Genomic DNA, 13,506 nt, shown 5'->3' with positions numbered 1-13,506 from the left:
TTGGCCGCTAGTTGCATTGGAAGTGAGAGCATGAGAAGGAACAAGTATAATGCTCTTCAGAATAAAGCCGAAGGTTTCATGAGGCTACCGGATGAAGATCATGAAGTCATGTATGGAAGACTTCTCACCGTTGCCGATGCCTTCCGGATTGTTGGTGCCACCCACATCAATGACTCTTGGATCAAGGAGAAGTACATCGATTGCATGATGCCGTTTGAACCCATTGATGTCAAGACTCTTGTCGGTAGAGAATGCTATCCCTCTCTCACTTCTCAACAAGTCATGCACGAGATGCAAGCTCTCAAGGTGCTTGAGCAAAACTCTCGTGATTCTCGCAATCGAGCTCTTGGGATGTCAAAAGGGTCCAACCTTGCCTTGGTGGTCAACTCCGTGGAAGAAGTGATTCCTCAAGAATCTTATAGGGCATCTTGGAGTATGTCCTATCCGGAAGACTTGGAACACCACTACCATGACCACATGGCATTCCATGCTAACACCTTTTGGGTTGACCCATCCAAGGCCAAGGAAGACAACATCAAGAGAAACAACTCAAGGGGGTTCACAAGTTCGGGCCCAAGGACAAGATCTTGCTACAATTGTGATGACAAGCACCATTTCATTTCCGAGTGCGCCTATGAGAATAGGGAGACTCATGGTGGAAGGCTCATCCCCAAGGACAAGAGCAAAGACTCAAAGGGCAAGTATTCAAAGCCCCCCAACAAGAAATTCTACAACAAGAGCAAGAAGGGCAAAAGGCCCTCAAGGATTGTGCTAGTGACTAAATAAGATTATTCTTCCGATGAAGTTAAAGTTCTAGTGATGATGAAGAAGAAAGCTCAAAGGAAGTGGCCGCCATTGTCACTACTAACATTCCCTCTTCCTCTCTCTTTGATTCACCCAATGAGAATCCTCAAATCAAGAATGCACATTGCTTCATGGCAAGGTCCTCCTTGGACACATCAATTGAGCTATCAACTCAAGAAGAGTATACCTCCGGAGATGATGATGTTGATGATGAAGAAGATGCAACCTCAAATGGTTTGGTTGCCCTTGCCTCCCTCTCCACTAACTCTTCATCAACAAGTGAATCTCCCAATGAGGTCATTCATGTGGAGGAAGAAAGTTGCCTCATGGCTAAATCTTCCGAGGTATCTTCTCCTAACCCCTGTACGCCTAACATTTCAAATGATCTAGGGGTTGATCTTGCTAGTCTAAAAGTGAAACAAGAAATGCTAGAGTTTGATTATTTCATTCTTAACCTACAAGGTAATACTAAAAATCATGTTTCAAATCTCATGGTTCGTATAGCTCAACTAAATGGTACTCTCGAGAAAAATGCCAAATAGAGAGAGAAGACTCTCTTGAAATACATGCTCTTAAAAATGCTCTTGAGGAAAGTCAAGAAACTATAGCTTCTCTTGAAGAGAGGCTAGAAAATCTTGAAGAGCCTCAAGATAAAATTAATAAGCTCACTAAAGCTAGAGATCTTGCTAGAGCTAAGACTAAAGTTCTTTCAAAGGAAAAGGCCAAATTTGGTGTTGATCATGAGAAACTTGTGAAAGATCTAGATGAACTAGACAAGGCACACAAAGCCTTGAAGAGTGAATACTCTCTCCTCTCCAAGTCTTATGAGCAACTTCAAATTAGGCTCGCTTCATATGACATACCTAGCACCTCTACTCCTTCATGTGATCATGCAAATATTATTGAGGAAAATGATAGGTTGAAGGATGAACTTGCTAAGGCCTCCTCTCCCCAAAGTAAACTTTCCTTGGATGATCTTTTGAGTAAGAAAAGGTCAAACAATGGGAAGGATGGACTTGGTTTTAATGCCAAGGCTAAAAAGGCAAACAAGCCAAAAGCCAAGCCCGCACAAAAGAAGGTTATCACTAATGATGAAGCCCCTAAGGCCAATGTCATTAATAATGATGATGCGGGAATTGATAATCCTCACTATGTTTTATTTAAAGATTATTATGGTGATGTTTATGCAAAGTATGTTGGTCCATATGATGGTTATGTTGCTTGGTCTATTTGGGTCCCAAAGACCCTTGTTGCTAACAAAAGAGGACCCATTGAGAAATGGGTACCTAAATCCAAGAATTGATCTCATGTAGGACTATGCCGCCGGAGGTTCAAAATGGGTACTTGATAGTGGATGTACCAGTCATATGACCGGCGGCAAGAACCTCGTCAAGGAGTTGAGGCCCAACATAAATAATAGGGATTTCTATTTTCGTGCCCTCGGTTCCTTAGTTGTGCTCAGTTTTCCCCAGCTCCTTAGTTTTTCCTCAGTTTTCCCCAAGTGCTTGTCTGAAACCATCACAGGTGCTATAACGGCCGGTTGCCCGACGGTTGACCGTTATCTTCTGACTAGTGGGGCCACGTAGAGCCCGCAAATACACGTCAGACCATCCATCTTTGTTTGACCGTAAGCATCGCTGTATCCCTGACCAAAACACGCACGAGTGGGGCTTCGGTATATCGAATGACAAGTGGGCCATGGCACTGATACAAGGGGCAATACACGGGTAGGAATAGATTTTTAAACGGAGCTCTACAGCGATGGCACGGAGGAGGTGGCCTGCGGGGTGCCGAGATGAGATCGACGTCCACAAAGAACCGCATGAGGCGAGACCGGACGCATTAGATAGTTATGAACTAGACGCGTTTAACCATGCAAAGAAGAGAAGAAATGGTCGACGACATCGACGACTACCTCAAAACTTTGACCGACCGTGTCCGACACGAACGCGAGCAATGTAGAGAAAACTAGTGTCTCTCCTTTCCGGCGTGTATAGATGGGTGCTAGAAGAGTGTGGTGGCGAAGGGAAAGACCTCGCGGTGGTCTGTGGCGTCCAGCATAGCGGGGCGGCGTGGCCGTGCCCACGTCGGCGTGGATGCATGTTCGGCATTGGCATCAGCATGTACGTTCAGCATTGACCTCGGCGGTATCTCTGGTGTGTCAGTGATGGAATGAGGGGACGGGATTGAGGGTGCATCCCGACGGTGACCTAGCAGTGGCGTCGAGCATAGCCGTTCTGACCATGCCGATATCGGCATCGGCAAAGTTTGGAGGCTGTGGTGCTCGAATCAAAGAGGGATTTGTTTCTTGTACGCCAAAAGTGATTTGAAACAAGTTTCGTGTTGAAGGTTAGGTAACGAAAGTTTGTAACTAAGCCCAAAATTATACTAGCGCCATGGTGAGGTTCTTTTTGATAGAGCTATACGGTTGGGCAAACTTTTTTGACACTTTTTAGATAGGGTTCCTTGTTGTTACATGTATGGCATCATGTATGGCAAATTTGGGATCATTTGGAGATGTTCGAAAAAATCACTTTGCTTAAACGCATGCCGTTTCGTCTCACTGAAACCAGCTTTTCTAACAAGGTGATTTATTCTACCTCCTCTAAATGACCTCAAATTTCATACAACTGATCTTCTATACATAGATAGATAGATTGTTTCTTTTTATATTTTTCGAACTTTTTATTTCCCTTTATAATATCCAATTGATTTTCAGGTCAAAACCTCGAAAAACAGCATCATGTATGGCATCATTTTCGCCATAAATTTCAAATTTTGTGAAACTTTCCCTTTTAGATATTCCTTGTTGTTATAGATATGGCATAATGTATGCCAAATTTGGTTAGGTCTCACTGAAACCAGCTTTTGTAACAAGTTAGGTTTTTTTGACCTTCTCAAAAGGGATTTTTTTCTACCTTCTCTAAATGACCTCAAAAATCATACATACGATCTTCTATACAAAGATAGGTAGATTTTTTCGTTTTTACATTTTTTTGAACTTTTATTTGCCTTTATAATACCAATTTGTTTTCAGGTCAAAACCTCAAATACAGAGATAGATAGATTGGTTCGTTTATCATTTTTACCGTGAATAGTAATGGCTACAAGAAATCGGTAATGGTCTATCAATTTTTGCGTGAAAAGTAATGGATACAACAAATCGGTGATGGTTTATCATTTTTTGCGTGAAAATTAATGGCTACAACAAATCGGTGATGGTTTATCATTTGGGATTTTCGTGAAAATTAATGGCTACAACAAATCGGTGACGGTTTATCATTTTTTGCGTGAAAATTTATGGCTACAACAAATCGGTGATGGTTTATCATTTTTTGCGTGAAAAGTAATGCCTAAAAGAGTTTATAATTTTTAGCGCGTGAAAATAAATACGGAAAACCGCCCTTTAGCATACTTAGAGAGTGGAAGGTAACCGCCGACGGAGAGAGAGAGGGTTATCCTGCCCGTTAGATCATACGATCAACGGTCGGCGGGCACGATCCGCGTGACATGGGCTAGACCAATCAGGGTAATGTTGCACGTGTGAGAGAATTTGTGGAGGGAGAGGGCAAAACTGAGTAGTATCAAGAAACCAAGGGCACCTATGTAAAAAACAGACTAAGGGATTCAAATATGAGATTTAAAAAATGGAAAATGCGTGTTTTGTATAATAAAACCCATCTTGGCCTATCTCAAACTATTTGCAATACAAATATACATGAGTGTGAGAATTGTGGCCTCATTTAGACAAAGTATGTTTTGGGGAAAGCTGTTTTGGGAAGGGTTTATTGTGGAAAACCATGCACCTTCATAGCTACTAGGTGATTTGAGAAGGCCTTTGAGAAGTGGCAATTTGTGGTAAAACTTGATTTATCTATGACTTATCTATGTTTTGAGAACTGGCAATTTGTGGTAAAGACTCCATGAGTATGTGCCACTATTTTTCGGAATTTTTGCACATTAAATGACTCATTTAACTAGTTAATCCCATTTGTTGACTGTTTGTTGACCAACTACTTGAGGGTAAAACTGAGCATATTGCACTAGCCGGTATTAGCACTCAAGGGGAAAACCGAGCACACAAAAAATGCTAGTATAATGCTCGAGGTTATACCTGAGTATATCTAAATTTCCGGGGTTAGACTCGAGGACGCGTGTTGCGGTGCGGAAATGAAAGACGTGCAATTGTTGACGCGTAGACGCCGGTCGCGGTGCAGAAGTCGAAGACGTGCAATCGTGGACGCGTGGCGCATTGCAGAAGTCCAAGACGTGCAGCGGTGGACGCGTAGGACGCAGGTCGCATTAACCACCCCTTGCCTTTATAGACGCCTCCTCCCACTATCTCTGTCACTCCCACTCGCCTACGCAACGCCGCCTCTCTCACGTCCCATCATCTTCTCCAAAGCAAAAAACCCTCTCCCTCTCCCTCTCCCTCTCCTCTGTCGGCGAGATGGACAAGGAGAATGCCAATCCCATCGTCCACGACGCCGTCGGCTCCAAGCGCGACGCCTCCCTCTTCGACGCTGTCCCCTCAACGGACGTCGCCGCCGTCCCCTCAACGGACGTCGCCGCCGCCTCCGCCGGTGCATCGGAGGCTGCTGCCGCCGGTCGCGGCCAGATCCCGCCGGGATGGGACCCCTACGAGCCGGTGCCGTACGTCCCGCCCCCGAACCGCTACGACACCTCCATAGAGGACCCATGGAACGAGGTAACTACGGTTTGCTTCCTTTTTTTGTTCCCCATTCCTTTTTGAACCCTATTTGTGCTGGTGTAGATGGATCTGTGGATGGATGAGTATTGGGCTAACATTTGCGCCGATTTTATTCCATTTTTCTTTGATCCCTCCTTGATTTCGTTTAAGATTTGGGGTTCGGCCGTTCGGTTAATTTATGCAAGTAATAATGGGATCTCAATCGGTTAATTTATGCAAGTAATCATAGGATCTCAATCGGTTATTTTATGCACGAATCAAAAGATATCAACCGTTTAATTTACAAATAATCTGGAATGTGTTCAAGTTCGGATCTGAAATCTGTTTCTTTGCCTATGATGAATCGGTGGGCACAGATTTTTACGGGGAGGGTTCAACGAACCATTTACGTGTACAAATCTGTTGTGCATGAGCTTTGGTTCGCTTACACCGTCCCTCGTAGACATATAATCGTGTCCACTCTAACTGAGGCTGCCTCTGTTTTTTCTAACTTTGTTATCATGCACGTTTGCAACTCATTCACTAATAAATTCCCGTTTGATATGGATCAGCTGTCTGGCAGCGACGACGAGCACCATGACGTCAAGACTCGCCAGGTGCTGCGGAGGCTGCAGGTCGGCCAGTACGTCTCCTACCTCGACGTCGCCAAGGGTGTCTACAGGTGCCCCTTCTCACTAGGAGGCTCGGCGGCACTGACTTCAACTGCGTCCTCACGCATGCCGAGAACATCGGCCACACCAACCCCAAGGTCGGCGCGTCGGTGAACCCCAACTCCTTCCGCGCCAAGCACTTGGCGCTCGGCATGCACCTCCGCAGCATCCGGCGGGTGGAGATCTCCGGCGGGCGCATGCCTCCGCTCAAGCCCAAGGCTCCCAAGGGGAGCAACAAGTGGAGGCGAGGCAGATGGGGTAGGCGGAGTCTCGGACGTGTCTGCTCGCTGCCTCCTCCATTTTGTTGTTGGGATCCCTTTGTTGTTAGCTAGGGATCCCTCGTTGTTATGTTGTTAGTATGATGGTACTGTACTGCTGTGAAGAACCTCGAACCCTACTATGTTTGGCTGCTGAATGCAGCTTATTATCTATATTATCTATCCCTATTATACTATATGACCTTGTGAATTTATCGTACATTCCCTGTAGATTTGCTTCTAGATTTAACTACATACATATGGACTAGATGGAGTACTAGATTGGGCTCCCTACTAGATTTGCTGCCATATTGGGCAAACAACGAGGGCCAAAAGGCACAAATAATAATTGAAGAAAGACAGAAATGCAAGCTTCTCTAGATTTGATACTAATTAGGTGAAAAAGGCGAGAGAAGGAGGCGGAAAAGGTACTCTCAAAAGGGAAATGCCAATGGCCGAGAGAGACAAAACCCAGCTCCTGCTCACGTGCAACCAAACGCTATCTCGTCCTGTCCCACGCGGTCCCTTTCTACCAGCCCCACACGATGTGGGCCCACACGACGCGGCCCCACAAGTCAGCACGGAGCGGTCAACTTAACGGGAATCCTGCCGTCTGAGCTGCCTTCTGCGGGTTTCAAACAAGCACTTGGGGAAAACTGAGGAAAAACTAAGGAGCTGGGGAAAACTGAGCACAACTATGGAACTGAGGGCACGAAAATAGAAATCCCTAAATAATATCACCGTCTCCTTTGGCGATAATTCTACATCCGAGGTATTGGGTTTTGGCAAGGTTGTGGTTGCACACAACATTACTCTTGTGGATGTCATGCTTGTCAAAACCCTTGGTTACAATTTGCCTTCCGTTTCCGCCCTTGGCAAGATGGGTTTCGCCGTCTTTATTGATAAGGATATTGTGGTCCTCTTGTGGAGCAAGACTCTAAAAGTCGCTTTCCTTGGGTATCGCGAACACAACTTGTATGTGGTGGACTTTTTGGGGAACACCACGGCAAGTGCGATATGCCTATTCGGAAAGGCGGATGTGGGTTGGTTGTGGCATCGCCGCTTGGCCCATGTCAACATGAGAACTTTGCAAAGTCTTCAAAAGGTGAACCATATTGTGGGACTAATGGAAAATGTGTCTTTTGCCAAAGATCGTGTTTGTAGTGCTTGTGTTGAAGGCAAAATGCATGACTCTCTGCATCCAAGCAAGACTATCATCTCTTCCAAGAGGATCTTAGAGCTCCTTCATGTGGATCTCTTTGGTCCCGTCACTCATGCAAGTCTTGGTGCGAAGAAACATTGCTTGGTGATTGTTGATGACTACTCAAGATAAACTTGGGTCTAGTTTCTCAAGACGAAAGATGAGACTCAACATGTATTCATTGACTTTGCTACCGAGGTGCAACGCCAACACAACCTCCTCATTATGGCAATAAGAAGTGACAACGGCTCCGAGTTCAAGAACTATACACTCAATGATTTTCTTAGTGGTGAGGGGATTCGTCATCAATATTCCGCTGCTTACACCCCTCAACAAAATGGTGTTGCGGAGAGGAAGAACCGGACTCTTATGGATATGGCAAGATCTATGATGGCGGAGTATAAATCCCGCTATAACTTTTGGGCCGAAGCCATCTCCACCGCTTGCCACTCCTCTAACCGGCTCTATCTCCGCAAGGGCTTGAACAAGACTCCATATGAAATACTCACCGGGAACAAGCCTAATATCTCATACTTCAAGGTGTTCGGGTGTAAGTGTTTCTACAAAATCAAAGGAGTTTGTTTATCTAAATTTTCTCCTAAAGCTTTGGAGGGTATATTTGTTGGTTACGGTGCCGAATCTCACACTTATAGAATCTTTGATATATCTTCCAAGATTATCATTGAATCTTGTAGTGTGAAGTTCGAAGAAAATGATGGCTCCCAAGTGGGGCAAGTTGATGTTTGTGCAGGTGATGAAATACCTCAAGATGCCATAGTAAGAATGGGTGTGGGATTTTTCCGCCCCATTGAGGGACACGGTGTGGCGTCTCGGGAAGGACTATGCTCTACCACGGTGGAGCACTCATCTTCTCAACATCAAGGACAAGATCAACCAAGAATTCATGATCGATGGCTCCAATGAGGATCCAATCAACTCTTGTCATTCTCCGAATATTGTTCAAGATCAAGCACATGAGGATGAGCAACTTCAAGATATTGAGGAAGCTCAAGTTGAAGGTCAAGACGGGGACCCAAATGATCAAGTTGATCAAGTGACACCTCCAAGGCCAAGAAGAACCAAGGAGGAGATCGAGGCCCATCGTCTAGCAAGAAGAGATAGGAACCTTGAACTTCGTGGACACACTCATGACAAGGTCCTTGGTGATGTAAGGGCAAAAGTTTCCACAAGAAGGCAATTGGCTAACTTTAGAAATCATCATGCTTATATCTCCTTAGTGGAACCCAAGAAAGTATTTGAAGCCCTTGAAGATTCGGATTGGTTGGAAGCTATGCACGAAAAACTCAACAACTTCAAGCGCAACAAAGTATGGACCTTATTAGAGAAGCCAAAGGGGTGCCGCAATGTTATAGGCACTAAATGGATTTTCAAGAACAAGCAAGATGAGTTTGGAAATGTTGTGAGGAACAAGGCAAGATTGGTGGCTCAAGGGTTCTCTCAAGTTGAGGTAATTGACTTTGTAGAAACCTATGCTCCCGTAGCTCGCCTTGAGTCCATCCGTATCCTTCTTGCTTATGCATCGCATCATAACTTTAAGTTACAACAAATGGATGTGAAAAGTGCATTTCTTAATGGTCATTTGCATGAAGAGGTTTATGTTAAGCAACCCCCGGGGTTTGAGGATCTCAACTTTCCTAACCATGTCTATAAGCTTGATAAAGCACTTTATGGTCTCAAACAAGCTCCTAGAGCTTGGTACGAGCACCTTAAGGAATTGTTGATAGACCGTGGATTTGATGTTGGGCTAATCGATCCCACTCTTTTTACTAAGAGGGTCAATGGGGAGCTTTTCGTTTGCCAATTATATGTTGATGATATTATCTTTGGCTCTACTAACAAAGCTTTCAATGATGAATTCTCAAAGCTTATAACCGATATGTTTGAGATGTCTATGATGGGAGAGATGAAGTTCTTCCTTGGTTTTGAGATCAAGAAATTGAGGGAAGGTACCTTCATCAACCAAGCAAAATATCTCCAAGATATGCTCAAGAGGTTCAAGATGACCGAGTTGAAGGGTGTAGCCACTCCTATGGTTACTAAATGTCATCTTGCACTTGATCACAATGGTAAAGAGGTGGATCAAAAGGTATATCGCTCCATGATTGGATCCTTGCTTTACCTTTGTGCATCTAGACCGGACATAGTGTTGAGCGTTGGTGTGTGTGCAAGGTATCAAGCTTCTCCTAAGGAGAGCCACATGATGGCTCTCAAAAGAATCTTTCGGTATTTGGTTGATACCCCAAGATATGGTATTTGGTACCCCAAAGGCTCAAGTTTTATTCTCAATGGATATACCGATGCGGATTGGGCGGGTGACAAGGATGATAGGAAATCAACTTCCGGGGCTTGCCAATTCCTTGGTAGGTCCTCGGTGTGTTGGTCTTCTAAAAGGCAAAATTGTATATCTCTCTCCACCGCCGAAGCCGAATATGTTGCCGCCGCAACTGTATGCACTCAATTGTTATGGATGAGGCAAACTTTAAGGGAATACGATGTCATTTGTGACAAAGTGCCTCTATTATGTGATAATGAAAGTGCCATCAAGATTGCCTATAATCCGGTGCAACATTCAAGAACGAAGCATATTGAGATCCGGAATCATTTCATTAGGGATCATGTTGCCCGTGGTGATATTGAGCTTATCTATGTTCCTACAAAAGATCAACTTGCCGATATATTCACGAAGCCTCTTGATGAAGCAAGGTTCTCTTATTTGAGGAATGAACTAAATATCATTGATTCAAGGAGTATAGCTTGACCATCTTGCAAACACACATTTGTCTCAAAACTTTATTTGGTTTAGATGTGGGCATGGAAATAGGGGGAGTGCGGTTTAAATTATTGAGCTATCCCTCCCCCATAATGCCAACATTAAGAAATCATTCTCTTAATATCATATGTTGATATGTGAGCTTCAATGATGAGTAGTGGCTTAGACCCAAGATATATCTTCGCGGTGCCATGCCATAAGACTCATATATGGTGGCCTAGGCCACCGCACTCTTCTTTGTGAAGAGTTGGAGTTATTTGGATCTTATCGCCGTTTTATTTGACAACTCCTTGTTCTTATGGGAAATCACTCTAGCTTGGCCTTATTTGCTCATATCTTGCAAACTTGAGTGATCATGTACCATTAACAGTTTGTGCCTTCTAAACCTAAGCCTACTCTCATCTATAAGCCATTTCCATCTTGCTCATATGTCTTGTTTTGGTAAAAAAAAACTTGGAGTTTGAGGATTTTCGGTCGGATGATCTAGGTTGCCCAATCTTATTGGTAAATATGCTTCTTATATGTGACGTGATACATCATTGCATCACATATGGGTTTATGCAAATAACCAACAAAAGATAGGCAGAATTTCCGGTGTTCTGGAATTTTCCAGAAAACCGGATAATCCGGCCCCTTGGCAACCCGGAAAATCCGGCCCGGCCGGATTATCCGCCCCAACTTAGGGCCGGATTATCCGGCCTGGGCAGGTTTCGATGGGTTATGAGGGGAGGCCGCGGGGTGAACGGTTCCAGAACCTATTCCCCCACGCGCCTCTCTCTCTCTCTCTGCCCTCAACTCGCCGGAGCTCCTCCTCCTCGCTGGAGCCGCCCCGTCCGCTCCCTTCCGGAGTTTTTGGGTGGATCGGGTGCTCCTCCTCCCTAGCTCTCATCTCCTCCAAGCGGCTCCTCCAATGGATGGGGGTATGGCTCACAATCCCTAACCCTAGGTGTTGTGATTTGTATGTTCTATTTTCTTGGTGGATTTGGTGTCTAGTTGTTCCAAATCATGTGTAATATACTCCTCTTGCATGCTATAAGGCCGATCTGGTCATAGACAAGTTTTTGATTGCAAGGTCTGCTAGATTCGCAGGGCCAGATTATCCGGCCCCCACGAATACCGGATTATCCGGTCAGGCCGGATTATCCGCCCCCCGGGGACACCGGATTATCCGGCCTGGAGCTTCATCGCCGCTGCTGACATGGGCATCCCTAATGGGCCTGCCGAAGATAGTACCCGGGGTTTACTGAAGGCCCACTACTCGAAGTATAAGAAGATTCGGAAGCCCAAGATATTATTAAGGAAAGCTAGAGTTGTAATAGAAAGTCTTATTTGTAATCTTACGGGATGAGTTAGAAACCTTCCCGGACTTTGTAACTTGTACAGCACGAATCCCTCGGCTCCGCCTCCTATATAAGGGGGAGTCGAGGGACGCAGAGATCATCGAATCATTGTTTACAAACCCTAGTTTTCATAATCGTCGAGTACTTTTCGGCTGAAACCTTCGAGATCTACTTGCCCTCTACTTCCAACTAAACCCTAGCCTACAATCCATAGGCATTGACAAGTTGATACCTTGTCAATTGGCGCCGACCGTGGGGATTAGAGGCGACAAGGAGCTGATCTCGATGGCACGTTCAAGATCGTCGACTTCATCAGTAGCAAGCAACATCATGGACAGAGGTAAACAGATCGAAACTGGTCTTGTTGATTTTGTTCCTCACCCGCCCTCCCGTTTGGATGCATATGCGTATCTGGAGGAGCCAATGAAGATGACGTTTGGAAAATTCGATTTCCGCGTCGAGAAAGAAGGAGTGTATCGTCTTGAAGTTCCGATCTCGTCGGGATTATCGGCGGGTGGTCCTGATCTCTCAAACTCAGTATCATCCGTCGAGTCAAGCGATAAGGAGATTTCGTCGCCACGCTTCATCGACAGCAGGGCAAGTGAAAAACTCGCCAAAATCTTCAGCGACATGTCCTTCGAATCATCGGCGGACTCTTATATAAGCGATGATTCGAGCGGCACTGATAGCTTCGACTTCATCGACAAATCCACCTCTATTGGGAAGGTCTTCACCAAACTCTATGATGGTGTTACCGAACCAAGCAAAGTGAAAACTCCAAAATATCACCAAGTATCAAGAGGAAACATCGGAGGCTTTCGACGATTTGGGCAATCCCTATGTCGATCCCTCAGATCTAAGGAGAGGTTTGGGCACTAAATATGTCGGGCCCACACCACGCGTCAGAGTTCAACTTCCACAAACAGCCTGGGATAGAGCTGCGAAAGCTTTAGATGGCTCGGAACCAATGACGACAACTGCTACAGTCCAAGAACTGCAAGCTTATCAATATAGACTCGCCCGAGCTGGAAGAGAACTAGAAAAACAGATAGAAGCTTTAAACAGAAGAAAGGAGGCAGCCTCCGCGTCAAGCAGACGAAGGGCAGAGTTAAGTCGACAATCTGGAACCTCGGGAGATAGCCATAGAGAAGCTCGGAACAGAGCAAGGTCAAGATTGCAACATATACCTGAAGGAGAAAGAGAGTACCTGGTTCAAAATCTCGACATGTCTTTTATGTCGATAGACACAAGAGGGAATATTGTCCCCAAGACACCAGAAGCTGGGTATATGGCGACACAAGCCTTTATTCTTGCATCTAGGCCACCTCCAGGAGATCCAAGGGAGGCATTGTACAACATGGCAGTGGCAGGAGCTGAAGCCATGGGAACGGCGTTTGCATCAACACCGCCAGAAGGAGCAGCAAGGCAAAATAGTCCACGACCTACGGCAGCAGCAGCAGCAAATGTCAAAGGAACAAGTGAGCAAGAGACACGGCAGCACAAGAAAGGGTAGACAGAGCACGGCAAAGCAGAAGGGAACATCGGTATTCCCCAGAATTAAACGACGAGGATATGTGCGGTTTGCCGTGCTTCACAAGGAGAGTACGAAAAACTCGAGTCCCTTCGGGATTTAAGTTGCCCGATAATTTCAAAAAATTCGACGGCCTGCAAGATCCGAGAGGATTGGCTAGTTTATTACCTCGAGACGGTGAAGTTAACCGGAGGGACCGGGGCAACAGACCATGCAAAGCA

The sequence above is a fragment of the Lolium rigidum genome, chromosome 2, assembly GCF_022539505.1.
Source record: "Lolium rigidum isolate FL_2022 chromosome 2, APGP_CSIRO_Lrig_0.1, whole genome shotgun sequence".
Taxonomy (NCBI): Eukaryota; Viridiplantae; Streptophyta; class Magnoliopsida; order Poales; family Poaceae; genus Lolium; species Lolium rigidum.
The sequence above is the reverse complement of the archived record's forward strand: the minus strand, read 5'-3'. Positions refer to the sequence as shown.